At 37.0% G+C, this 27,096-nt stretch overlaps 1 protein-coding gene across 6 annotated transcripts in view; it reads left to right on the top strand.

Moving 5' to 3' along the window:
• The window catches only part of SLC25A21 (solute carrier family 25 member 21), a 503,455-nt gene that overhangs the window by 370,605 nt on the left and 105,754 nt on the right, over window positions 1-27,096 (top strand). The window lies entirely within an intron of this gene.

Genomic DNA, 27,096 nt, shown 5'->3' on the forward strand with positions numbered 1-27,096 from the left:
TCAGGTGAGTAATGGAGCTGGGATTCAAATCTAGGTCTGCTTGACCCTAAAGCCCATGCTCTTAACTGCTGTAGATCACTACCTCTCTTGCCAGATTACACTATAAATACTATTCTGCCAATTATTTATTTCAGTTAAACTTATACTATGGATATCTTTCCATGCCAATATATTCTCTTTAACAACATAGTAATTTATTTATCTATATGCTGCAATTTATGAAATTAAACTCTATGGTAGACCTGTAGGTTGTTTCCAAATTCTTGCTATTGCAAACAATAGTGCAATAAATATTGTTATACTATCTTTGCACATTTGTGTGTTCATGTATTTATATATTTTAATATATAGTATATATTGATATATTTGTGTATTATATATTTTCATAACTTTTTTGTTTTTATGGTTTTAATATATTAATTCAATAAAGTACATTGCTAGCTATGGACGTACAGGATCAAATGATTATGCATGTTTTATATGAGAGATGTTGAAAAATTACCTTCCAAAAAGTATGTACTGATTTCATGGTTTCAAACTCCTAATCTCAAGTGATCTACCCACCTCAACCACCCAAAGTGCTGGGATTACCAGGCATGAGCCACCACGCTCAGCCAATGCTGCCTTTTTCACATATTAAACTTCTACATATTCACCCTCTAATTTTCTATTTTGATTGTCCATTTCCTATTCTGTCTTATTCATTCATCTATCTCTAGCTATACCAGTGTCATACTGTTTTAATTATTTTAGAATAATTTATCTTCAGAATATTTGGTAAATATATAAAAATATACTTCATGGTATGAAGTTCAAACTTCTTATCATGGTGTGCAGAGCTTTCCTGGTATGGTCCTTCTTCATACTCAGATCTGCTCTAGGAATAGCAGATGGTTTGCAGCCTGGTCTCTCACTTTCTCAGGGCTTTTCCATGCTTTTCCCTATTCCTGGAGGACCCTATCCCCAACCCTCCCCTACAAACTATCCTTCTTCATTTAAAAATGACTTCATGTTTTATCCTCCCTGACTCTTTTCTATATCATATGCTAAATTATTTCCCCACTCTTTTCTTTCTCTACAAATGATATATAAAATATAGCATGCACTATCCTGTTTATGAAGCTCATTTTCTGTCTATCTCCCCTTTCCCACCAAAGAATATATTTCCTAAGGATCATGTCCCAATTAGCTCTGCATTCCTTATACTTGTGTTTGGCACTGCGTAGAGACACTCAGTAAGTACGCTAAACAAATGAACAAAAGTCATCACACCAACATCATAATGATGCAAAATGAAACAGAGACAATAATTCTTCTATAGACTACCCTCTCTGAGGTTATGATAATGATCTTGATGTTTGATTAAATATTTTGAGGTCACCTAGTGACAAAAGTCAACAAGTTCCTCCAGCTATTACTCTGGTAATGTAGTACTTAAATGCCCTACACTGATAACGTAAACCTTTATATTATGATAAGAAAGTTAAGGAAATCATAGTGTATTATGTAGCCAATGAAAGTATCCTTTTCCTGTACAACAGTAATGTCAACATTACTGAGATCTGTGAGCTGTAACAGATATCTCTAAATTGGATATGGCAGTTCCTTAGCCAAGCTCTTCAATTCGTGTGTGTTTTAGGAAGAATTTGATGTCTCTGCTTCTGCTTTGATATCAAATAATATAACAAACATACAGTATGTGTGGTCCCTGCATAGTAAAATTGGCCTTTTTCTATACTGTATGTATAATTGCTTCTAGAGCAAATTGCCATTCTTCCTGTGATGCCTTTAGATCTGGACATGTTGTTAGCCAAAAGCCAGAGCACTCTAGTCTTAAAGATGGAAATATTTGTAAAAATACAAAATAAAAAGCTCCCTGATATTTTTTATACAGAGCAAGAGCATTTCATAGCCTTGGGTTAAATGAAAGAAAAAAAACAAAACAAAAGAGAAAGAAAAGAAAAAAGCCTTTTAACACATGCTATGTTAATTTTTTTCCTCCTAGTCAAATAAGTTCCTTTTGACTTTCTTATTAAGTTTTTACAGTCGCTCATTTTCAAGATGTTGTCTTTTTCACTCAGGTGCATAGAGGCCAGTTTGGCCTGTGGCCTGCAGGGAGGATAGCACTCATCAATTTTGACTACTGACATAGGAGAATTCACCTCTCCTGGATTTTCCTATTTCCTCCAAGTTAAAGGTTTCAAGAGCTCGTCATTTAATGTCATTTAAAAACATTAAAGTCTGTTAATACACTTAAAATCTGCACAGATCTCCCATTTCCCTAGTGTAAGAAAGTGAGATGGTTATCTCCACCATTCTTAGAGATGCAATTCCTCACCTCTCTACTCAAAATTCACTTGCTTTCAAGAGACAGTAGCTAAACCCCATGAATCCAAATCTCTTCGCTATTTCTAACATTCTTTTTCTCCTTAAAAAGCATAGATACATTGTACTTTTTATTAAAACTTTTTTAATAAAAAGCATGTCTTATGAAACACAGCTTTACAAAAGTGAAGTTAAAGCTTACAAAGAGAGGCATTCCAAATTCAAAGTAAGGAATTCTATTATATGGAATCCTCATACTTAGCTAATTTTTACCAAATAGGCTGTTTCTCTAATACAGAAGAGAGAACTCATAGAAAATGAAGACATTAGAGAAATATTACTGTTGAGAGTACCTTCATCATCACCACAATTTTTCATCTGCGGTGGCTCACGCCTGTAATCCCAGCACTTTGGGAGGCCAAGGCAGGTGAATCATGAGGTCAAGAGATCGAGACCATCCTGGTCAACATGGTGAAACCCCATCTCTACTAAAAATACAAAAAATTAGCTGGGCATGGTGATGTGTGCCTGTAATCCCAGCTACTCAGGAGGCTGAGGCAGGAGAATTGCCTGAACCCAGGAGGCGGAGGTTGCGGTGAGCCAAGATTGCGCCATTGTACTCCAGCCTGGGTAACGAGCGAAACCCCGACTCAAAAAAAAAAAAAAAGAAGAAATAAACTAATAATAGGTCCATCTACTGTAATAAAGTGAGCCCAGGAGACATAAAGATATAGCCTAGTTAATTAGCTGCCTTTAAAACCAACAGGGTTCATTTTGTAAACTCACCAGGCAAACAGTGGCTGGTATCTCTATTTACCATGTGTCCATGCATCACACCCCACTTCCCTTTACCTCGGAGCATCTTATGAAAGTCTGCCTAGTATCTTTTGTACTTGTTGTTCCTTTAAAAAGAGGGATTGAAATGTTCACAGATGGGTGAGGGGACAATACATTATGTCAATGTAAACCCCGGACAGTCTCCCCATCCCTACTCCCACCCTGCCTCCTCTGAAAGTGCTTGAATGGCCATTCTTCCTGAAATTAGGCAAAACAGGAGTTCAACAGAACTCAAGATATTCTGGTGATCTTGAATCAGAAAGAGATTCTGATTCAAGGTAGAGAAAGGCATAAAACTATATTTATTTTCTTCAGCATACCGTGAACTATGCTATGATATTTTTTTCATATGTTTTTCTCAGCACAGCACTATTAACACAACATAGCATCCTCAAGCCCATGCTTCATATAAGGTAACTGAAGATCAGAGAAGTTAAATGACTTACCCAAAGCCATGCAGTTATAACCGTGGTTTTTCCATAGACTGCATGTGATCTTGCACTGAAGATCAAATTTTGTTATTTATTGGCTGGAAAGAAGACAATATGGAAATAAAGGCTATAAATGGCTAATTTTTAAATGGCTATTCTGAAGTCTTTGATATTCCTAGCCTCAAATCGCACAGCAACTTAAAGCAGCTTTGTCTCTTTCTTCAAGTAATGTACAAAAGCTCTGAGACCAGTATATGTGCAGTCAAGCAAATCTTGGTGATTCTGAGGCAACACTACAAAGCTCTGGCAACTCAAGACTCAATCTAATCATTATCCCATCCTTTGTAATTAGCTCCGTATTTCAGATAAGTTCATGGTTTTCAGTCCGTCGATTTTCATCCTGTTTGTTGCTTAGTTCTCTTCTGTACAAAATTCTTGGTCATTGGTTTGCTCAAAGCTAATAACTAGGAAACAACTAGGTCAGATTAAGCTTAGCTTCAAATGAGAAACATGTTGATTGCTGGTGCCTTCAGAAATATGGTATTCTTCAGAAAGTATTGCTATAGAAAATATGTGGTTGCATTTGGGGGGTATTCGAACTGTGTTTTGTTTCATGATTTGTTTTCTGTAACCACTGATGCTGCCCTAAGTATCATCTTACAATCAGACCACTTGGTGATTATAATATTTTCTAGTTAAATGACATTTAAGGCTTCGTTTTATGAGCTTGAGCATAATTGGCTAATTTGGTAAACTCCAGATGTGTGAGATAATGTGCCACTCATTTAAGTGCCTTTCAGACGGCACAAATGGCACAGCCCCAGGAGGTATAATCACTCCCTCTTGTTTTCATTAAGAAGGGGAATGAGTGGCTTGTGATACAGACAAAGGAAGTGGGACGCCTACAGCTCTACAACTTAGTAAGATTTGGACATTTTCTTTTTATCAGTGGACTCACTCCAAGGTCTTTGGCTCAATTCGGTGTCTTAGTGGGTCTATTTTTCAAAAAGTGGTTTACCTAATCTAACATGGCTGGCTGGTTTTAAAGCCATGAAAATAGTCTGTCTGAAAATAGACGTGTCCCTGTAGAAAACCCCCTGAGAAAAATCGTCTCTGGAAATTGTCCCTCACCCTTATGTGGAAGTGTGGGGGGGAGTGTTGATTTGAAGAGACAACAGAAGACTCTTCCCATGATGGGAATGTAATTATTTGACCAATCAGCATCCTCCTCCTAAACTTTCAACTTAGGAAATTCCAACTACATGAAGCCCAGTAGTTGCCGCTGCTTTTTCTCTCTCCTCTCAACTCTCCTACACCATCTAACAGAAACCAACTCATCCACCCAGCATTGCCAAGTTGGAATGTGGAAGATGGTTCTGGCATCACTGTTTCCTGATCCTGGGGCTGGCTGCCGTTATCAGACTTTACATCCAGTGTAGTTCACATCCAGCTGAGTCTTCACTCAGATGAGGTCTATATCTTAGACCCCTGAGCAGATATCTGCCATGCGGATTCATTTTGTGTTGATTATTGGGTGTTGATTGAGTTTGTAAGTCTGGTTTGCCCAAGTGAGTTCCTTTTATTGTAGGTACCAAATGTGCGCTGTGACTTTTGCGATGAGTTCTGTAAGTGGTGCCTTGACTGCCTTTACTCCCCTTCCTTTTGTTTTGGCAAAGAGCCCTTCCTGGTACCCACTGAGCCTCCCTTGAGTGCTCCCTTGTTTTTATATGGTGATGACAAGGAAAGCAGAGAGTCCCAGCAGGTCTTGCTCCCACATTGCCCAAGTTCAGCCATGGCCTGCTTAGGATTTTTAATGATGCTACAGCAAGTTTCTGCTTTAGCTAGAAAAAAAAAGGCGTGGGTTGGGGGACAAGAAATAAATAATAGAATAGGTTAGAATTTGGAGAGTAAACGATAGCAAATTTATCTGGCATGACTTACAAGTGATGGACCTGCATCTAGAATATGGCTTCCATAGGGTGAAGACATTTTCTTCTTACAAGTCTTCTCCTGATTTGGAAAGAAAATGTGAGAAGAGATTATCTTAATTGAGGCATGGACATATTACTGTTATTCTCAAAGGATCTGTGTTCCTTTTAAAAATGGTTTGTTAACTTTAGTATGTCATATTCATACATTTTTAATTGATTTTTTAAATTAACATAATTGTACAGATTGGGGTATATAGTGATACTTCAATACATGTAATGTATAGTGATGAAATCAAAGTAATTAACAAATCCATCACCTCAAACATTTATTGTATTAGAAATATTAAAAATCTCTCCTAGCTATCTGAGAGTATATGTTATTGTTAGCTATAGTCATCCTATAGTGCTATAGAGCACTAGAATTTATTCATCCCACCTAGCTGTAATTTTGTGTCCATAAACACACCTTTTTTTTTTTTTTTAAGACTGAGTCTTGCTCTGTCACTTTAGGCTGGAGTACAGTGGCACAATCTTGGCTCAGTGCAACCTCGCTCCCCGACCCCCCCACCACCACCCAGGTTCAGGCAATTCTCCTGCCTCAGCCTTTCGAGAAGTTGGCATTACAGGCGCCCACCACCACGCCTGACTAATTTTTTATATTTTTAGTAGAGACAGGATTTCACCATGTTGGCCAGGCTGGTGGTCTCAAACTCCTGACCTCAACCTCCCAAAGTGCTGGAATTACAGGTGTGAGCCATCATGCCCAGCCCTTTCACCCACCTCTAACTATCCTCCCCTTCTCACTGCTTTTTCCAGCCTCTGGTAACCTTTATTCTAATCTCTGCTTCCATGAGATCAACTTTTTTAGCTTCCACGTATGAATATTCATAATTTTTAGTCACCAAATATATGTAATCTCTTTTTACAGAAATGTTATCCTATGTAGTTAAGAACTTTAAATTTAGATTATTTAGCACTTCAAAGTTGAGAAGTAAAGGATAAAGGATAAGGAGAAAGAATACCAAAGAAGAACAGGTGGTGACTTATTTCAATATCTTTAAAAACACCAGGCGGTTGGGTCATGGATACACTATTTGGCATTTCTATCTTACCGGATTATCCCGTACCACTGCTAAGCCACACGGTTGCTGGCCGAGGCTCTACTGGGTTGTAAAGTAACAGTTCCTCCCCAGCCTTCACAATCAGAGAGCAGATGATGAATTTGCAAAGTGCTCAGAGGGCGGCATCCCAGGGCTTACATGGGCCAGAGTTCTGTTTCCTTTTCTAAATCAGAGGCCTTTTGTTCTGCCACAGAGTGACCTTTAAAACAGTTTCAGCTCCTAGATTTCCCTGCTGTCATCACCACAGACTGCTAGCTGACAGTCACACTCCCGACTCCCCTAGCCTCTCTCTCACAACGCTTTCTGACTTACTGACTGGTCTTTGGCAAGGATTTAACTGTTGCCAAAGAGTTAAGTGAAAACGTTTGTGGTGATGTCAGCCCGTCAGCAAGGCCTGATTAAGAGACCAAACACAGTCTCCCTCAGCGCATGGTGCTGACAAGAAGGCAAGGAGGACCAGTTGTTTGGGTGGAAATAGTTGTCTTCTAGGAGGGTTAGTGTCTCAGTTCAGAGCCTGAGCAGATATTCCCCCATGTTTGTGGAGTGTTAATGAAGGTGGAGGGGAAGGGTGGTATTCCATAGCCAATGGAGGATATCCCATTGAAAATATTTTTAGGCCTTACTTTTAATTTATTCTGGCTTCCTAATGGGCTAGAAGTACAGTCACCTTAAGGGGAAAATGTGGCTTTACCAAAACCAAAATCCTTTTACTAGTGATTGTTAAAACTGAACATTTTCAAATGAGATAGAAAAAGAGAACTTCCTAAAAGCACTCTTCTACCTGTGCCTGATTATCTTATTGTAGAAAATAACTTAGGCATGATTTGACATAGACAAGGTTAAAGGAGTTAATAATTTATTTTCATCTGTGACTTCACACATTTTTTGGATGGTTTCATGATTTTAGCTTTGCCTTTCCTGTAGGTCTTCCAGGTGGTTTGGAATTGGAAGAAGGGAGGAGGTTCTGACAGTATCATTATAATGGTTGTTAGATTCAAAACCACTGTTACCATTTGGCCCTTTATTGTTTGTAAAATGTGTTCATGTATGTGACCTCCCTGATACTCATAAGAGCTCTGGCAGGTAGGAAGATGAGGAGTACAATTCTACTTTTCTGGTCAAGAAACAAATAAGAGTTGTTAAGGGAGTTGCCCAACATTCCACAGCTGTATCTGTTGGGCCCAGGATTCATCCAGTGTCTTCTGCATTCTCTATCATGCTGCCTATTCTGTCAATAAGATAAGAGTGGTACTAGCAATCACGGAAGCAGCACCTCACATTTATACTGTTCCCTCTTTGGGTTCAAAGCCTTGTCACATATCTCATCTCAATTGACTGTATTTAATCTAGGGAGGCAGGAAAGGGATGGTATGACTGCTGACAACATTTCTGGTCTATGTACAAGAAACTTCATCAGAAAGGGGTTTAGTGGGATTCCCAGAAAAATTAATCTTGATATCAACACTCAAGAATGCAGAGATTTAGTTCCTTTTTTTAAAACAAAAAAAAAGGTCTCAGGCAAGTGAAATTAGACTACACATGTCTTCTGATGTGTGGCACCTTCGTTATATGAGACCAAGGTTTGGACCTGTGGTGCTTAGGACAGAACCATCTCCAAAGGGCAGTTATCAGATGCAGTTTGAGGTTAAGATTCACTGAGTGAACTTAACTCAGTTATTTCACCTGTTGGTGTCTTGGCCTAACTCAAGTTAAATTGAGTAATAACCAAGAAAACCTCGTGAAACATGAAATAAGGCATTTAACCAAAGTTCCTTGGATGAATTGCCATGTGGGAGTGAAGAATCACCATATGATTACAATGTATGTTGAAATATATAGTCACCAAATCCTAGAGAAATGCCAGCCATATACAGTGGCTTTGTTATCCTGCTGACAAACAGTGTGTTTGTCACTCTCTTTGTGTGGCCACAGAGAACTCAGAGGAAAACAAGGTACCAAGAAATCTAGCATAGTCACAGTCTCAGTGATGACAAAAAATGAGATAAGGTGTTAGATAAGTTTTGGAAATGCTTAAAGGGAGGTTAAGAGTATATTATTAGATGAATTACTTTTTAAAAATTTTTTTAGGTAAAACCTCTCCTATATTATAAGAATCAGGAGCAAAAGAGAAATTACCATTTTGTATTCTATACATTTTCAGTGAACAGGTCAACATACATTTTGAAATTCAAATAGTAAAATTTCCAGAGATTGACATTATTTGTAAAGGAACCAAAATTAAAAGAATATTGTTATAAGTCATTAAGCAATATAAGTCATTAAGCAATAAGACATATTGATAACTAGATATCTGGCTTCACTTGTAAAATAAAATATGTGTTACATTTCAAAAATGTTTCTTAACCACCTGTTTACTCCTTAACCCCATGAACTGGCTCTGTCTACAACCTTGTTTTCAAACTGTTCTCCCAGAACCTACCACAAACATTCTGTCTTTTTCCATAGAATTTGAGATACTGACAAGTGTAAGATAAGATAATATTTCATTAGAGAGAAAAATGCTAATAATTAAACTCCTTATAGTGATTTGACAATGGATGTGGGTGATGAGTAAGAAGAAGTTTCAGTGACTTTCTAGTGTTTGGCATTCCAGAGGCACCTAGCTAAGCAATGCCCAGGTTCCTGATCCACAGATATTATGTGATGATAAAATTTTGCCACTAAGTGTTGGAAAGTTTTTACACTCTGGTTGGGATCTTTCAGGCTTTATCTTACCCAATATCCTTACATGCCGTTTATGTTCCAGCCCTTCTAGAACAATTATAACTCCTGAAACAATTTTTCTGTGCATATTTCTCATGCATATTCATTAGCCAAGAATGCCTTTTCACTTTTATCCACCTGTGGAAATACCAGTCATCCGAAGATGCCCAACTTACATGCTGTATTCACTTTGATACCTTATTTCATCATCCAAAAGGGAAATAATTTCCTTCTTCTAGTCTCTTATAGCACTTTGTTCCTCTATGACAACACTTATCTTGGGGATCAAAGAGACCTGGATTAGAATTCTACTTGGAAATTTTGGGAGCTTGGACAAATTATTTAACCTCATTGTACTTCAGTTTTCTCATTTGTAATATGGAAACAATAACCATACTTACTTTATTGTGTTGTTAGCATTCAGTATTACTATTTGGCTTATAAATGTACACATAATGATTTTTATCTAGTTTTATTTTTAGTACCTTATATTGTAGCCAATTACTTGTAACTATTCACAGTTATGTAAATATGTAGAACTCTGATGAAATAATATTTGGGGCTCCTACAGTGTATCACATAATTCTTGTATGTAATCATATATAATCATCACCCAATTTGTGTTTGCTTTGTTTAGTTGAATAATTACTAGTTTCATATACTTACCTACTCTGGATATATTAGTATAGAAATATGTACAGTCAAAAAAAAAAAGAAATATGTACAGTCAAATCAAAACAAATAGCAAGAAAATTTATGACACCCATAGTATCATTAAGACCAAGATTCTAAACTGATAGTTTGTCTATAACCCCAGAAAAATAACATTTTAATAACAATCTCAGAAATACAGTAGAATAATTTTCATGGCCATACAGGTATCTGAAGGTGAGGCGTTACATTTTGGCATGTAGTTTTTAAATTCGGGTGCTTGGCTGCTGGCGAATGATGTTGAATGGCACTAGGAGGGTCTAATTAGGGAAACTGTGAAGGCTGATGAAGAACAAAGTGAAACGCAAACTGCTTCCGTTGCTTTGAATATGTTCTGTCTTCACTATTGTTCTCCGTAAAACACTTCCTGCCTGGAGTTTAATAAGCAGAGGGACCAAAACTATACATAAAACCAAAATATTCAAGTCAATTAAAAAAATAAAATAAGTAAAAGCAAAAGAACATTTAAAATTAAATAAGAGGCAGGTTGAGTTAGGATTTTGAGACGAGATTATGGAGACTTTTGGTTCCAGACACCACAGAGTAGCTTGCATCAGAAGAACCCTCCTGCTGAAAATAACAGTAAACAATAGACAAAATACACAAAACTACTGTTTGAAGGCATTGGAGAGCTACTGAAGCAGGCAGAACTGATGAGAGGCTATGAGACCTGAGGGAAGGAAGCCTAGAGAAGTAAGTTCTACATTCACCCAGGCTTTTTACCCAAAGGCTTTGCTAAGTCTTATGGGAAGTGTTGGGGGAAAGGGGTCAAATTCACGTCTGAGCTGAGGACGGGATTGTAGATTGGTGTTCAGGGATGTCAAATGGCTGAGACCTGAGGAGTAAAGATCCTGGAGAAGAAGGAAACTGCTGAGAAGTGAGTCCAAAGATCTATGTGCAATTACCCCTTTGAGACATTTGCCAACTCCTGACCACATGTGAGCAGGCGGAAACTCCAAGAAACCCAGGGAGGAAAACTCCAGAAGTTGGGAAACTATAGAGATGAGCAGAGACATCAACAGCCCCTTGATGCTGAGGAGGCAAGGGTTGGAGTTCAAGTCCAGCAAGGTGGAAGGGCTTTGTAAGCACCCCAGCAGGTCTTCAGGTGAGGCCCAGAATGTCCACTCCCAAGAGTAAGAGCTCTCCCTTAGGAATAGGGGCAAAACATAAATACACTGTCCCTAACTAAGCCTAAAACCCACCCTCAGAAAAATGAAGGTGATTTTCTGTATTCTTTCTGCTTGCTGAGAAAAAATGTATCCCTCCTCAGAGGAAAACACTGTCATCCAAGGGCTTTTCAATTTTTATGCACAACGTCCTCTAGTCAATAAAAAATTACAGGGTCTTAGGATAAAAAAGACCAACTAACTAAATATCAAGAGAAACAGAGACAATAAGTCATTCAAATTGTGGAATCATCAGACTGGGACTTTAAATTTTTTTTATTTTTACATTGGTAAAATACACATAACATGAAATTTACCTTTTTAAGCATTTTTTAAGCATACAGTTCAGTAGCACTAAGTAAAGTCAATGCTGTGCAACCATCAACACTACTCATCTTCAGAACTTTTCATCTTCTCAAACAAAATCTATACCCTTAATAATTCCCCATTTCTCCCTCCCCACAACCCCTGATAACCTCCATTCTACTTTCAGTCTCCATGAGTTTGACTACTCTAGGTATCTCATAAGTGGAATCATACAATATTTGTTCTTTTGTGACTGACTGGCTTATTTCATTTAACATAATGTGTCTTCACATTATGTTAAATGTGTCTTCAAGTTTCATCCATGTTGTAGCATGCGTCATTTTCTTCCTTGTTAAGGCTGAATAACATCCCATTGTATGTATGCACCACATTTTGTTTATCGGTTCATATCCGGGTATCAGTGGACACTTTGACTGCCTTCACCTTTTGGCTATTGGGATAATGCTGCTATGAACACTGGTGTACAAATATATGTTGTAGTCTCTCTTTCCGTTCTTTTGTGTATACACCCAGAAGTAAGATTGCTAGAGCATATGATAATTCTATGTTTAACAGAGAATGACTTTTAAAAAGCTATAACAATTATGCTCAAGAAAGTAGAAGATGGAAAATTTCACCAGAGATTTGAAATCTTGAAAAAAAAATTTTTTTAAGATTCAAATGGAAGTCCTGAAAATATCAGAATGGTGCAAAAGTAATAGCGGTTTTTGCCATTAAAAGTATGACTTTTAATGTTTTATCCTTCTATGGTTCGCTGGTAAGTACTCAATATTGTACTTAGTTGATCCAGTTATTTGAGGAATAATAATAATAATACATATATTTTTGGTTAGAGAAATAAAATTTTTAAAAATGCATTTTAAGCAACTAAAACAATAACTCACCAGGTGCTGAGTGCTTTGGTAAGTGCTCTAACTCATTTAGGCCTCGCAACAATCCTATAGGGAAAAACTGCAATTCTTCCTATTTTATTGATGAGTCAGCCAACGTCCAAATGTTGTGTAACTTGTCCAATTTCTCATAGGCTGTAGGAATTTAAACACAGGTAACCTGGGTCCAGATCCTAACCTCTATTTTAAGAGGTAAACTTTAAAATATATATATATTTTAAAGTTTATATATATTATATAGGTGGCTACTTTTTGGCTTTAGAAAATAAATGGAAAACTGAGAAACCAAATTGGTTTGGTGACATCTGTTAGGGCACTAAACTCTTCTTATAACGTAACCTTTACATTTTTTCAAATGTTTCTTGAGGATGCTGGGCAACTGCTTAATATACTTTGGCATGGGCTTGGTTATGCATGTTTGACATCCGAGAAACACCACCATGGTGAATAGAATGTTCCATCTTTCTCCTTAAACTCCAAATTGCTCAGGGCCAGAGGATACAAACCATGGGTTTAAGTTTGACACCCTCAATTTCCTTCTTTCATGTTTGTGGATCTCATTCTCAGGATGCTGCTGGCATTTTAGCTCTTCTACATCCTTGTCTTCTCTGCCCCATCATCTATCTTAAATGTTTAATCTTTTTGCTATGCCTCCTCAGAGTATGATGGTTTTTGATGGCACATCTCTTCTCCAGCGATGGGGCATTCCTGGGGAAATCCATTTTCTTTCAGCCTTGGCAGGGAAGATCACACATTTGTTGTATAGAACAAAGGGAGTATTCATTCAGACCTGACGAATCCCAATATATTTGCCTTTAGCTCTCTTGTCCTCAAACTCTTTATTCACCCAGGTTACATTTCTAAGTGCCTCATATCCTATTTTGATCTCGTTTGTTTAATCAATTTCTCCTTCTTTCTCTCTCTTTCTCTCTCACACACACTCTCTCTCTCTTGCTGTCATGCTCTCTCTCGCTCTCGCTCTCTCCCTTTCCCTATTAGAAGAAAAGGAGCTGCTTATTTCAGACAGGGAATTAAAGTGAACAGCTCCTTTTGTGATACCGGACAATCCTATTATTAAATATTTCTTAATTTCTCTGGTGTAAGACACAGTTCCCTGAAGTTTACAAAGTGTTTTGATATAGGAGGAGATGAAGGGCAAACAACATTATTCTAGCTAAAAGCAGATAACTGCATCTTTTCCGTATTGGTGTCATTTTCTTTACCAGCCTTATAGGAATACTTATGACCCAGAAAGCAAATGGTATTTAGTGACTGGCCACGTGTACACAGTCCTCTGTTAGGCAGCATACCAGGTATATAAAGGAAGACCCAGCTCTGGCCTTCTAAATACTTAATTCTGCAATAAAATGACTAAAGGAGCAAAAACGAGTGTTTCAGTCACATGATTCTATTAGCCTTTGTGGAAAAATCCTTCTGAAAGCAACTGCAAAAATATTAGAAATTTGACCAATTGGAAAATACATTTGCCTTTTCAATACCTACCAATTTCTTCATACTTCTTATATAACCATTCTCAATTACAGGGAAAAAACCCACCAAAACTATGAAGGGACTTTCCAGACAGAAGTAAACTGTCCCCATCAGAAATAAAATCTTCAAAGTGTCCCTTTCATTGACCTTGTTTTTCTTTCTAGGACAAATGGATACATCAGACATAAAATTTAACAGAGACACTAAAGTAAAGGTCTGGTTTACCTGAATAGGAGAGGTTACAGCATTCCACTGAGAGGACACCAAGGCGCTAACAACACACTGACTAGTTTCTATCACGTTATGTTGAGCTTCTAATCACCATCAACTATATGAACCATCGTTTATTTAGGATTTCAACAGTCTGCAGTTAAACTCGGCTGTATGATTCTATTTTACATTTCTTTTTCTGTGTGTTTGTTTGAATTTAAGAGCCAGTATACATATTGACAATTCTTTGACAGCAAAGGTAAAACCACCAGGAGTGTATCTGTTTATTGAGGACTGACAGCTTTATAGCCAACATAAAAATAATCTAATGTTTATTGGGGCAAATGTTTGGACTGAGGATTAAGTGAAACTACTGAATAGAGAAAACCTTTTCATCCTATTCAGGCTTTTCAAATAAGGTTTGGGATCAACTATATAAAAACTTTTTGTGTTGATTTATTTAATGCTCTTCCCTTAATTTGTCCCACTACTCACCCTCTTCCACTTTGCTACCCCAAATTAGGTTTTACAACAAGGGTTTTGAAGTAAGTAAAACCTTAAAAAGGAAGATGCTGCTGTTCAGAGATTCATTGCTATAGAATTTACATGGGCCATATGAAATTTCTAGATAACAGCAAAACAAAATCTAAACCACAGTGCTTGTAATATAAACAGTCTTTTTCTGCTGTTTCATATAGCTTACATGTAAGAAGAGCCCTTGAATTTATATGTTTGTTTGTTTGTTTTGTTGCTTTTTAAACAATTCATTATTAGAGGTGAGAAGTAGAACTTATTTTAAACTCTTCTGAATCTGGTTTTAAGGAGTCTTAAGGAGCTTTTTTTTTTCCCCTTTTGCCTTCAGCCATGTATCAACAGTGTTAGATTGTTGTCTTTATTTTCAATGTGATATTTGAAAGGTCTTTAAAAATGTGATCTATGAATGGAAAATTACTGGTTTAAAAAGAGCTAATCCAACTATGGGATTTAAAATAACTAATCAAAATATTGTTAGATAAACAATGCTTGACTTTAATATTTTAAAATTTGATGTTAGTTGCAATTACCACTAATATTTCTTTTCCTAACATCTTCCCTCCAATGAATGAAGAATTTTATACTCATCTAACACATCTTAGCAAGGTTTACATCAGCTATTGCTACTTCTCCTTTTCCCACACTCCTACACCTTAACCCATCTCCTGATCCTATTTTCACTGAGTGAAATAGATGGGAGGAAAAAAAATAAGCAGCTTGTTAAAGGTGGCCAAGGAGTGGTTGCAGAGCTAGAAATAGAAACCAGGTTTACTGGCTGAGTTCAGCGCCCTGAGGCAGTTAAGTGATGTGCATTAGCTCTTTCCCTTTGAAAAGACTGTCTGTCTTCCCACAAAGCTGATGTGTGAAGATTTCAATAGCTCAGTTTTCAATTTCATCACTGGAACTAAGTGTCCACATGGATGTGGGTAGGTTTTTGTGACAGTGTGCTGTGTGTCATACATGTGAATAGACCAAACAGGGTCTGGAAATGTCAGAATCTTGCCACCACTGAGAGGTACTTTTAGCAAAAAATTTTACACCAGGTGTGCATCTAAAGCTAATTCACACTTTACTGGAAGGCAACTAGTGAGCTCCTCAAAGTCAGGATCCTATTGTACCCACCTTGTTGTCCCTTGGACCTGATGGGGTACCTGAGTCCTAGATGGAATTCAACAAATGTTTGTTGAACTAAACTATATTAAAATGCTCAACTCTGCTTACAAATAGATTTGGTTCTTTAAAAAAAAAAGAAGAAAATTACCATACTGTCTTTTTTATTTACTAAAGTGGAAAATAAGATCTATTCCTCAATAGATTTAACTTATTCTTAATTTCCTTCTGCATCATGTTCATGGTGGTGATGATTGCCTGCATTTTAAAACAGGCAATGCTTTGACATGCAGAGATTGCCAGTAAATTGGCAATTATGGTACCTATGGCATGTTCATTCTGTTCCTAAAACATCAACCTATTAGCCCTTCTTAAAGACTTGTGGGCCTTTTTCCTGATGTCCACTGTGCAACATTTCATTTTCTTAGTAAATGAGGTAAGGTATCTCATCTCTCAGTCAGACACCATGGTTGTCCTTTAGCACATTTCCCATGACTTTGATGAGCTAGAACAACTCCTTGGCACTTATTTAGGTTATTCTTGTTCTGAGGTGGTTACATATATGCTGTGTTGCATCTGAATTCTAAACCTCTTCTTACCTCTTGCAAGCTAGTCTGCATGAACTGCCTATTACTTTTCAGGGACAGCTTAGAGTACTGATATGGTTCTCCAATTCATACTATGGGTTTGGTTTCTGGTTCCTTGAGGATGTGACAGGAGTCTCAGCCTGACAAAAGGTCAGCTCCCACCTGTCATCCTAAGGAGGGATGACTTATTTGAGGCATGTCAGTCATACTGCACAGGCACTTCACAGATTCACACTGTACATCATGGTGCCATGGTGGTCCCCAGTATTAGAAATAAGCCCTTTCTCAGCCTTGGGCTTCTATGACTAAAAATCTAAAAGTTATGAGCAATATCTTATAAATCCATCCTTCCTTTAAAACTAAACACAAAAATGTCTAGCAACACATATGTAAGTGATTGACACTTTATTTTATACTTTCTGCAAGCCGTATGGACCTTTGTTGGTATCTGTTAGACAAGAAGAATTGTAATGCCAGGTATGTGCTACACTCTCATCTCAACAAGCTGGACTTCAGAAGTCGGGCTAAAGAATCATGTGGTACAACAAAACTCTGCTCTGAGCAACATGATGATCAGAATGGACTGGTTTACTTGTAACTTGAAATTGACCAAGTGGGCTACTTTACTTATGATCCTTAAGACCTTAATAACAAAGTTAGAATCATATTTAAAGGTATATAGCATTCAGTAGCATTTTAAAATCATATTCTAATTTTGATTTTTAAAGAGAAATTTTCTCCAAAGCCTCCATAACAAAAAGAGCAATTTATATAGACTTTTTAATGGTATTTTTAAGGTTGTTATGAGGTCTATAGTCTTATTAGGGTGGTCTGGGAATTCCCTCATTTCCCCTTAATTGACAAAGTCATAATAAAGTTTTTACTAGCATGGTCTAGTGGCCCCCAAGTTGTAAAAGCATAACAAAGGATAAAACTGCACATAGTAAAATCCATAAATTAATCCTGTAAGTAAAATTTGAATTATTTGAAATTTATGAGATTTTAATATTTTTTTATTTTCGAGTCAATTTCATAGATGCCCTGAGCCATTAACACAAGCAATCCTCTAATTTTTATTCCTTGAAGAAGAGCCTTATTTACTAGGATTTTTGTTATTATAATTGTTGTTTTTGTTTTGAGATGGAGCCTTGCTCTGTCACCCAGGCTGAAGTACAGTGGTGGGATCTCAGCTCAGTGCAACCTCTGCCTCCTGGGTTCAGGTGATTCTCCTGCCTCAGCCTCCCAAATGGCTGGTACAACAGGCATGCGCCACCACGCCCTGCTAATTTTTGTATTTTTGGTAGAGACAGCTTTACACCACATTGGTCAGGCTGGTATTGAACTCCTGACCTCAGGTGATCTGTCCACTTTGGTCTCCCAAAGTGCTGGGCTTACAGGCATGAACCACTGTTCCCAGCCTAGGATGTTTATATACATCATCAATAAGCAGGTATACAATTAAATGTTTGACTCATTACATAGCCATATTTTCTAATCCTGTTTCAATCTGAGGCAGCATTTACATATTGGTGGTGTGTCTGTTAAAAGACTCATTGCAATTCATGTTATTAAAACTTTATTAAAAGCGAGGGTTAATTTTTCCCCTTCTTTTGAGGAAATAAAAGCACTCCTGGAAAGAGCTGAAAAAGTGAACATCACTAACTAGGAAACAGCTTCTTACTTATTTCTGCTCACTTGTTGGTGCTCTGCACATCTGCCTCTGACCATATGTGTTCATTGCCTGCATGGTACTATACCCACACTACCCTGGGCCACAGACATTTATTTGTGCTTTATTGCTTGCTGATTGACAGCGTCACCTCTGTTAACTATTTGTTTTTCTTTGAATTTTCTTATGAGTATTATTCATATTCACTTTTCAAGCCTGTATTCTTTTGATAGCCCAATAAAATAAATGTATTTCATGAACTTCTTTGATTTGCTTCTTCTTGCCAAGGGTTTTTTGTTTGTTTGTTTGTTTTTCTGATCTACAAAATGAGCATTTTACTCTAGGTTTCTTGAAGGTGTGTGTGAGTTGACGAAGTTTCATTGTATTAAAAAGAACCAAGCCAAAACTTGCCATTCAAAAGAAAAAGCCAGAGGAGAATAAAAGCCATTCGTCAATTCAGAGAAAAAGACTGACGGCAGCTATTTTTCTCTGCTTGGTGTTTATAGTAATTTCTATGGAAACTGCACATGGATTTCTGAGGATTGAATTTGACCCTGAGGATGTACCCAATCAACTTTGAAAACATTTGATTCATTAACTTTGGGTTCATCATACGCGTGTCCTCCTTAACTTCTAACTGCAAATAACATGACATGTATGAGACCATCATGATATTCATGCTGGGTTTTTTTTTTTTTTTGTATTTTTGGTTTTATTTTTTGGGAGGAGCAGAGGGGTGAAGGCTCAAATGAGAGACTTCTTCTGCTTACAGATAACTGCAAGATACAGGATAGCATGTTAGTTTCTTCATCCACATTTCCTCAGTGCTTACAGGCATGAACAACCAGAACTTCTTTCATTTATTCTATTAATTCAGATTTTTCCATTAGTGAATTTGCCAGGGACAAAAACAGTTTGCTTATCTATTTTTCTACCCCATTCCCCCAACATCCCATTTCTGTTTTCTCTCAATAAAAAACTGGTTGGGAGATTTCAAATTATGAGGAAATTTTCCTGTTGCAGTCCCCACATGATATACAGAGATGATCAGATCATAATATATTTTCCTATATTTTTGCCTGTTTGTAGTGAGAGATTTTAGTTTTGTTTGTGCCAGACATGTGTACTTATGTGTGTGCTTAAAGATGACATTTTTGTTTTACTCAAATTAGGAAAAATAATCAAAAAAGTAATGCCAATATAAGATGCCATTTGAGAGGTAAAGGGCAGTGGAGGAAGACAAAGGTTAGCAAATCAGAAACAGAGAGGGGTGTTTGATGAACACATATGGAGTGAGGACTGCTTTTAAGATGTGGGGTATAACATGATAGAATCTGTGATCACTGTAAAATGATTTTTTCTTGATGGAACCTCTTGGTGGCGTTGGGCACCTGACTACTCTTTCAGAATGCATGATACCCAAAATTAATCATATAAATTGTTTAACTTTTTAATGAGAGAGGAAAAAACATATTGAAGATATGGAAGTAGTAAGGTTTTTTTTAAGGTGATGGATTAAATGTTAGAGTTTTAAATACCAAAATTCACAGAGTAAATGTACAAATTAAGCTCTTGTCACATAAAGGAATCCACTTAATGTATGCAATTCAAACATTTTTAGGGAGTCATTAATGATATGCTGTCCTTTACATGCCCTGAAGGTGCCTGTACTTTGGACACACAGTTTATTAACAGCTTTATCACAAACCAATTTTTCTATTTATATATACTTGGTCCAGCACCTTCATGGGGGCGGGGTATATTACAGCTCTTGACTGTGGGTTTTCAGTTTACCCCTGTGGTCTGCCTCCCATTAACAGGAATAATTGGGAACTGGATGTGTAGAATACAGATTCGCAGCCATTGAAGAATGCTGCTAGAAACATGAATTTTACAGGCCTCTCTTAAATTCCCTTCAAAAGGATCAAGTTTTTGTAAGATTTCAGATATCAGTGTATCTAGACCTAAGATACACTTTTTTTCCCTCTCTCTCTCCTAAATGTAAAATATTACCCTAATCTCTCCTTCTTTAGGACTAGCGTGGGACACATCATGAGCCACTGGCGTAGTTTTAAGTCCTCTAATCATACAGTTCTGTGGGGAAATAGCTGATGGTCTAACTGTCCCTCAGAGTATTTTATAAAAAAGAGAGCATTTATCTAGTTACACTAAAAATTTTTTTCATGCTATTATAAAAGACAATTTGTAATCTCTTTTTAGAACTATTTACCAAGGTGTAGTATAACACAGAAAAGTGTACATAAGTGTACAGTTCAGTGAATTTTCATAAGCTAGAAAAAAAGAAACCCATGTATCCAGCACTCAGACCAAGAAATAGAATCTTTTGAGCTTCCAGAAGCCTCCCAGTGCCTCCTTCCAATCTGTGGTGCCCCACTCCCACCAAAGGTAAGGATCATCCCAATGTTGACTCTTAAATTTTCAAATATCTTGTTTTCTCACCAGGTTTATTGGCTGATTTTTGTGAGAGAGCAAAGGGGGGTGGTTAATCCCCTATAGCTGGCTTCTTTGCATTGTGGAATTTTCCTAGCTGTTAATTATTAACTTTTCCTTAAAATAAAACTTTCATTGTATAAGGAGAAAAACTCCATGAGCCCAGTACATGTGATATAAATCACTTTTATGTCTGTGAAACAGCTGAGTTTACATTTTTATTACATTGTTTGAAAAAGTATCTTTTCATCTGGAAAGAATCAGTTTAAAATGTGATTGTCAACACAACTAAACCAGTTTTCTGTTTAAAATGGCTGCTGGTGGGGCTAAGAACTATAATTAAGCCAGGTTTCTCTGCATGGACATTAGTTACTAAAACCTGGAAGTTTTCACTGAGGCTTGCAAAAGAAATTTCTTTACTTTAAAAAGCATGTAGGGTGTTTTTGTTTAGGTAGAGGAAATAAATAAGTTATGAATAAGAATATTACTGTAAAGTGCAGCATGCTTCCTGTGAAAGGTGATTTAGTGGTGTGGTTTTAAGTTAAAGTAATATATGCTTTTATAAAATGTTGCCTAGTAGGAATACTTTGGTTTGAAAAAGATGTTTATGTATTAGTTAATTAGCAACTTACGGCATAATTTTTTCTCTGAAATATTTTAGATTTAAATAATTCTGAAAGGATCATTCTAGAAATATATCACCATTTAATTAGGTTATCCATTCTAATATAGTTATAAACAGTAGTTTTGAAAGCCTACAACTGTTGTTTATGTTCACTAATTTCTTGCTATTTATTTTCAAATAATAAAAAAAGAAAGATCTTTTGCTGAATATAATTTGGATAATTTGGACTCTATTATTAAGTGAAAATTGATAAATGCCCCTTTCCTTTTATTACTGAAATACTTTGGAAAATATAATAGAGATTTTGACTGCACACTCCCCTTGTTTCCAGTACAGCAGTGCTATGATATATGTGGTTTTATGATAGTCCAACCTTCCTAAATTCCTGCTTTGAATAGTTTATTTTTCAAAACATAGAGCAATCATCACTGCAATTGCATGTGCCAGCTAACCTTTCATCTTAAACCGGATTTCCAAAATCTCATTGTTTTATGACTTTCCTTAAAAAGGACTTATTTTTATACCCTCAAATGTTTTGCAGGCTTTAGGGAGGACAAAAATTCTCAATAATCCATCACTGAGTGAACTGGAAGAACTGTTTAAATAGTATGAGGACAACAGAGAACATTTTGAGTATTTATTCAATATAGGTTCACGTGCAAAAGAATTTTTTGAATTCAGAATGCTGAATCCATGTTTTTTTTCTGTGAGCTAAAGCAGAGGAACTCATTATTCAGCATTTTACCTGGCAAAAGCAGATGTGGCAGAACTTGAAAGGCAGAATCAGAGATAAGGATGATGTATGGATTTAAGTGGGATAATGCACCAATGCTCAAAAATTAGAATTAATTGAAATTTTCGCACAGGTCTGAAGCTTTGATAATGATTTATTTTGGTTTGGACATTCCTTTGAGCTAGTTAATCTTTATTATTCTGTTTATTACCTTTAAATTATCACTGTAAATATAGTTATATCCTGAGATGCCGCGGCACTTCAGGAAGGACACTTAACCTTAACAAAAACACTTGTAGATGCTGGGGGCAACAGACATCATATGCTATTCCATGAAGCCTACAAACCTCATGTTAAAAGCTCATAACCAGTACTTTGTGCATACCTTTCTCTTTTTATCAACTATTTAGCCAGAGTACTCTTCTCCACTAAAATGTGTGTGTGTGTGTGTGTGTGTGTGTGTGTGTAACTACAGTAAGAAGATGAGTTTTTATATAAGCAGGATGAAAAGCTTTTTTCCTCCTTATGTTTTAGGTTTTCATATTTTTCTTAAACATTTTATTTTTATCCTACCTTGCCTAAAAACATGTTTGTGCTAAAAGACAGGCATAAGATGTAGTGAATGCTGCCTATTTCCTTTGAGGAATGTTGGCAGAAATGAATTTTCAGGAGAGAAAAGTGCTAGCAAAATGAAAGCATAATCACCACTTTCAATATATATGTATATCAAACTGCCAATGGCTTTCTTAGAAAGAAATGGCATGTTCTTTCTTAACTCTAGTCCTTCTCCTTTTTTCTCTGAAAGTATCAGCTTTTTTTTTCTTCCTCCCCTAAAAAAATCTATGAAATACTTTACAGAAAACCAGAGTCTCCAGAACAGAACTTCAATCGTCAAATGACTCCTCCTGTTCATTTCACTCCACTTATTTAAAAGAAATTATCATAGTAATACAATGTCAATATTAACTCCGAATAATTCAACTCCCTGAAAAGTTTTTTTTATTTCTGTCGTCAAGTTAGTATTTGTATGTATTTTACCATCAGCTTATAAATGAAATTAGGTAGACAATATTATAGTCAAATGTTGATACATAATTGAAATAAAATAACCTGCACAAAAGCAATAAGGAGACATTAGTAAATATGTTTTTTTCTGGGAAATCTGCAGATATATTTGGTTGCAGACATAATAAAAAGGAATAAAACCAAATCTACAAAAATCCTGTTTTCAACTGGAATTTGTAAATTTGACAAGTCTAGTAAGCCATAAACCCTGATGGTTGGAACACTGATTTTTTCTAGGTGAGTAAGATAACTAGAGAGAAAGCGGCGACTTACTTTTCACGAGGGCTAAACCAGTAATACAAGTTTAGTTCCCTAGAAGATGAGGTCCTCTTAGGAAGGAGAAGACAGATGACAGCAAAGCACAGACTTCAAATATCATCAGAATCCAAAGATTTCCACTAGAACTGTAAACATGTGTACAGACACATGCCATAGCTGGTTGTGAAATCAAAAATGCAGTTTAAGTGCTAAATATGTAAGAGTATTACAAGAGAATAATATCTGGAGCCTTTTTGGTTTTCAACACACACAGATCTGGGATGCCTGCCCTCAGTTGCTGTGGTTATCCGCAATTAAATGGTGGTGTGGTGCTTGGGCTCAGGTGATCCGTAAAGGGGGTGGGCTATGGAGAAATGGCATCCCCAGCCGCCTGCCTCGGTGGCTCAGCCTTTCATGACCAGCACTCTTTGTTGAGAATTGTTGGCAGTGGCAGCAGTTTGCAGTTTCAGATAAGAGCCGCCGTTCTCAGGTAATGCCCTCAATCAGAGCCCCGATGACAGACTGCGGAGTGCAAGTTTTTTCAGGTGCTCTGTTTGCTCAGTAATCCTTCAGTGCCAATCTCCTCCAAAGAGTGAGCAAGATTCATCAGTAATGGACATCAGCCATTAAGCTCATAGTATTTGTCATCTATCAGGTTACTGCTTTGTTACTCTCAAGTGATGAATGGATGCTGTTATGCTTTAAGAAAATAAAGCAATTCTGTAAATATGTCCAGACTTACAAAAGGGGCCATTTTATTTCTTCCATTTCTTGAGAAATAAATGGAATACTCCTGAAATGCTAGCCTTTTTCTTGCAAAGTACGGAGAGCAATGTAGTTTACGTTAGTGTTTATAGTTGCTTAGCGTCTACATCCAGCAAATTACTCTCATAGTGTCTATACCGTATTTCACCTTGGTTTGATACAACTAAGTTTATACTTTGCACAAGCATTCTGATTAAAACAAGCATGCTTACAAAAAACTAGTCACAGAAACTATCTGTACTTGCATGAAAAAAGAATTTAGGTGTTAAAAATAGCATGCAACCGAAGTAATTCTCCATCTTAGTTATTTATATTGGCTGGACATGTTTCTGTATTACAGGAAGAAGTAATAATTTTTAAAGACTTCTTATTATATTTCAGTAAGAAAGTTTCTAGAAAGCAACATTTACTCAGTATTATTTTGTACACAACATTTGCATCCATTTTATTAACATTTATACAGTTTTTTGGAATAAAACGAATTATGTTTAATATAAAATAATCTGTATATATTCACTCTTTTCATCTTTTCTAAGTTAATGTTAATTTCAACATTAATTTTGAAAGTCTTTAAGCAAGCCTGTCCTTTTAAAAGTACCCAGAAATTAAATTCTAGAGCTAGCATTCTAAGTATGTTTTAAAACCACTGGCATTTCATTCCACTACTTTTGTAATTCTTTCCAAAAATGGCATTGGCTTTTTTGCAAAGAAAATGAAAATTAATTGTGACAGCTCTGAGGTAATATAATAAATGGGGACCTCCAGCCAGGCTTGGTATAAATTACTGCTTCCCCACTTCACCTTAGTTTTCATGGCTTCTCAAAATACTCTGAGTAGAATATATTTCAAGAGCCATTTTACTGACTCTATCTCCATGGCTTCTTCCCCCTTTTCCTCCTCTCCGCTACTCTTGCCAACTAATGCAAAACTCCTTCAAACACCTGAGAGCAGGTGCCTGACATTATGTGTGAATCCAGCTCACCCAGTGCCACTGCAAACATGTCAAAGAGCACCACAGCAGTCCCTGCCTGACACTGTGACTTTTATTATCAAGGCTTTCAGTGTTGCTTCTGCAACCCTCAAGCAAGAAAAATGATACGGAGGACAGTGGCTGTGTGTGTTTATTTTATTACTACAGGCTCATAATTGCCAGAGAGGTGAGGGGCCTCACCGCCGTCAGCTCTAATTGCTGTGAAAGCCTGTGGCCTCTCCCAAGGCTGGGCCGGGAACATTTCTTGTACAGAGGCTGGGGCCTGGGGTGCAGGGCCATACACCAAACTCTCAAATTTTCCACCCCCATTTTTATGCCATATTTTTTTATCTTTCTTAGTTGGTCCTTAAAAGACATTTTATAATGCAGGGACATTTAATCAAATAAAGACAGCAGTTAATTGTACAGAACCTCTGCTTCAAGAGAAAAAAATTAGACTGATCTCAGGACTCGAAGAGTCTTGCAAAGAGCTGGGAGGATTAAACTCTCTGTGCATGTAAGTTCTGCATGCAAAATAATGTCTCTGGGAATTTAGACACAAATTAGGAATATTCTGGAATTCATTTAGCAGCAAACCTCCTGACTAGTTGTCAAATGGAGCTGTTCTAAATGGGCTTGTCCTAATTACAGAAATATTCCAGAATATATATTTTAGTAAGCGCTCTATAAAAAGTCGCCTCTGAGTTGCACAGCATTTAGATTTGAGTATTCAATTTTTTTTAATGCCAGCTTATCAATTATATTTGAAGAACAGCATAGAGGCTTGAAACATGGCAAACAGCAGGGAACAGGAATAACTTTTAATGAGTGCCTACTCTGGTGCTGGGTCCTTTACACACGTTACATTATGTGATCTTCACAACAACCTTTGAGGTAAGTTTTATTGTCCCCATTTTATAGGTGGAAACCGAGGTGCCTGAAGTCCCACAGCTAATAAATCCAAGCATGTCTGATTCTAGAGCCCACGCTCTTGCCTATACACCAGGGTGCTTCCCAAGGATCAAACCCATGGGCAGGGTCTGACTGGAATATCACATTTGTCCCCAAGAAATAGTGTTCAGTAATACCACATTTTTTGTTTCTATCAAAATGCTTCACTTATCAAAACAAGATTTCAATATCTATTTCCAGCTGGTCTCAGGTCACATAATCTGTACATTAAGCACTTGACTTGTAAGAGTCCCCCAACTAACCGTGGTGGGACTTAGTAATATAAACACACTTTACAGAAATGACAGCTCAAACATCCATTTTCCACAGGTGTTACCTGTGCATGTCTGTTCTTGCGCCATCATTATTCTTCTTGCAAGGTGACTACATCTGGCCCCTGAACGTGCTTTCATCAAAAGAATGCTTTAATATAGTGCCTAAGCATGCAAAGACAACCAGCTTCAAAATGAGCTTACATTATGCAGGATGCTGACACACTGATCTATATACCTGCTTTTCATATGTAGCTTTAAACCACATGACAATGGTCATGCTAATAATAATTTGCATTTCAGTAGCACCTTCTGGTAAGAAGCTCAAATAGCTTTATGGCTATTGTCTCAATAATCTTCTCTCCATCCCTCCAGGGTAGACGAGGGAAAATGTATACATCTCTATTATTCACATGCAGAAAGTCAGGTACAGTGAGGTCACTCCCAGGGTGAGTGGCACAGGGATGTGTTAGACTATTAAATGCATGGCAATGAATTCATCAAACTTGCTTTTTGTTTGTTTGTTTGCTAGTTAGTTTGGTTTACTGTGGTTTTGTTGTCAAACCCAAGATCCAAATAGAATCAGAATTATATGGAGAAAAGATGAAGTAGTTGAAGAGCATGTAGTTCACTTTGCTCTATTCACAAGCGTCCACCTGTGTGGCAGACAGAAACGGTCCTCACGTGGATTTCCCTGACCCCTTCCAGAAGGAGGACTATCTGTACTTAAGCCAATTTGTCCCCTATGAGGGCACAGAAATACATTATGACACGATGTTGGACCCTCTTCCCCTGGCTACCACCCCTCTGGTAGAACAACAGATTGTTCTATCATATGGGAATCAGGGACAATAAGGATAGATGACATTCACAGAATATCTAAAAATTTATTTTAGCTATCAGTTCCAATGTTGCTGCTCCCTACAAAAAATGTTTTTAAAA

This window comes from Sapajus apella, unplaced genomic scaffold, assembly GCF_009761245.1.
Source record: "Sapajus apella isolate SASKATOON/1434 unplaced genomic scaffold, GSC_monkey_1.0 scaffold50, whole genome shotgun sequence".
In the NCBI taxonomy this organism is placed as follows: domain Eukaryota; kingdom Metazoa; phylum Chordata; class Mammalia; order Primates; family Cebidae; genus Sapajus; species Sapajus apella.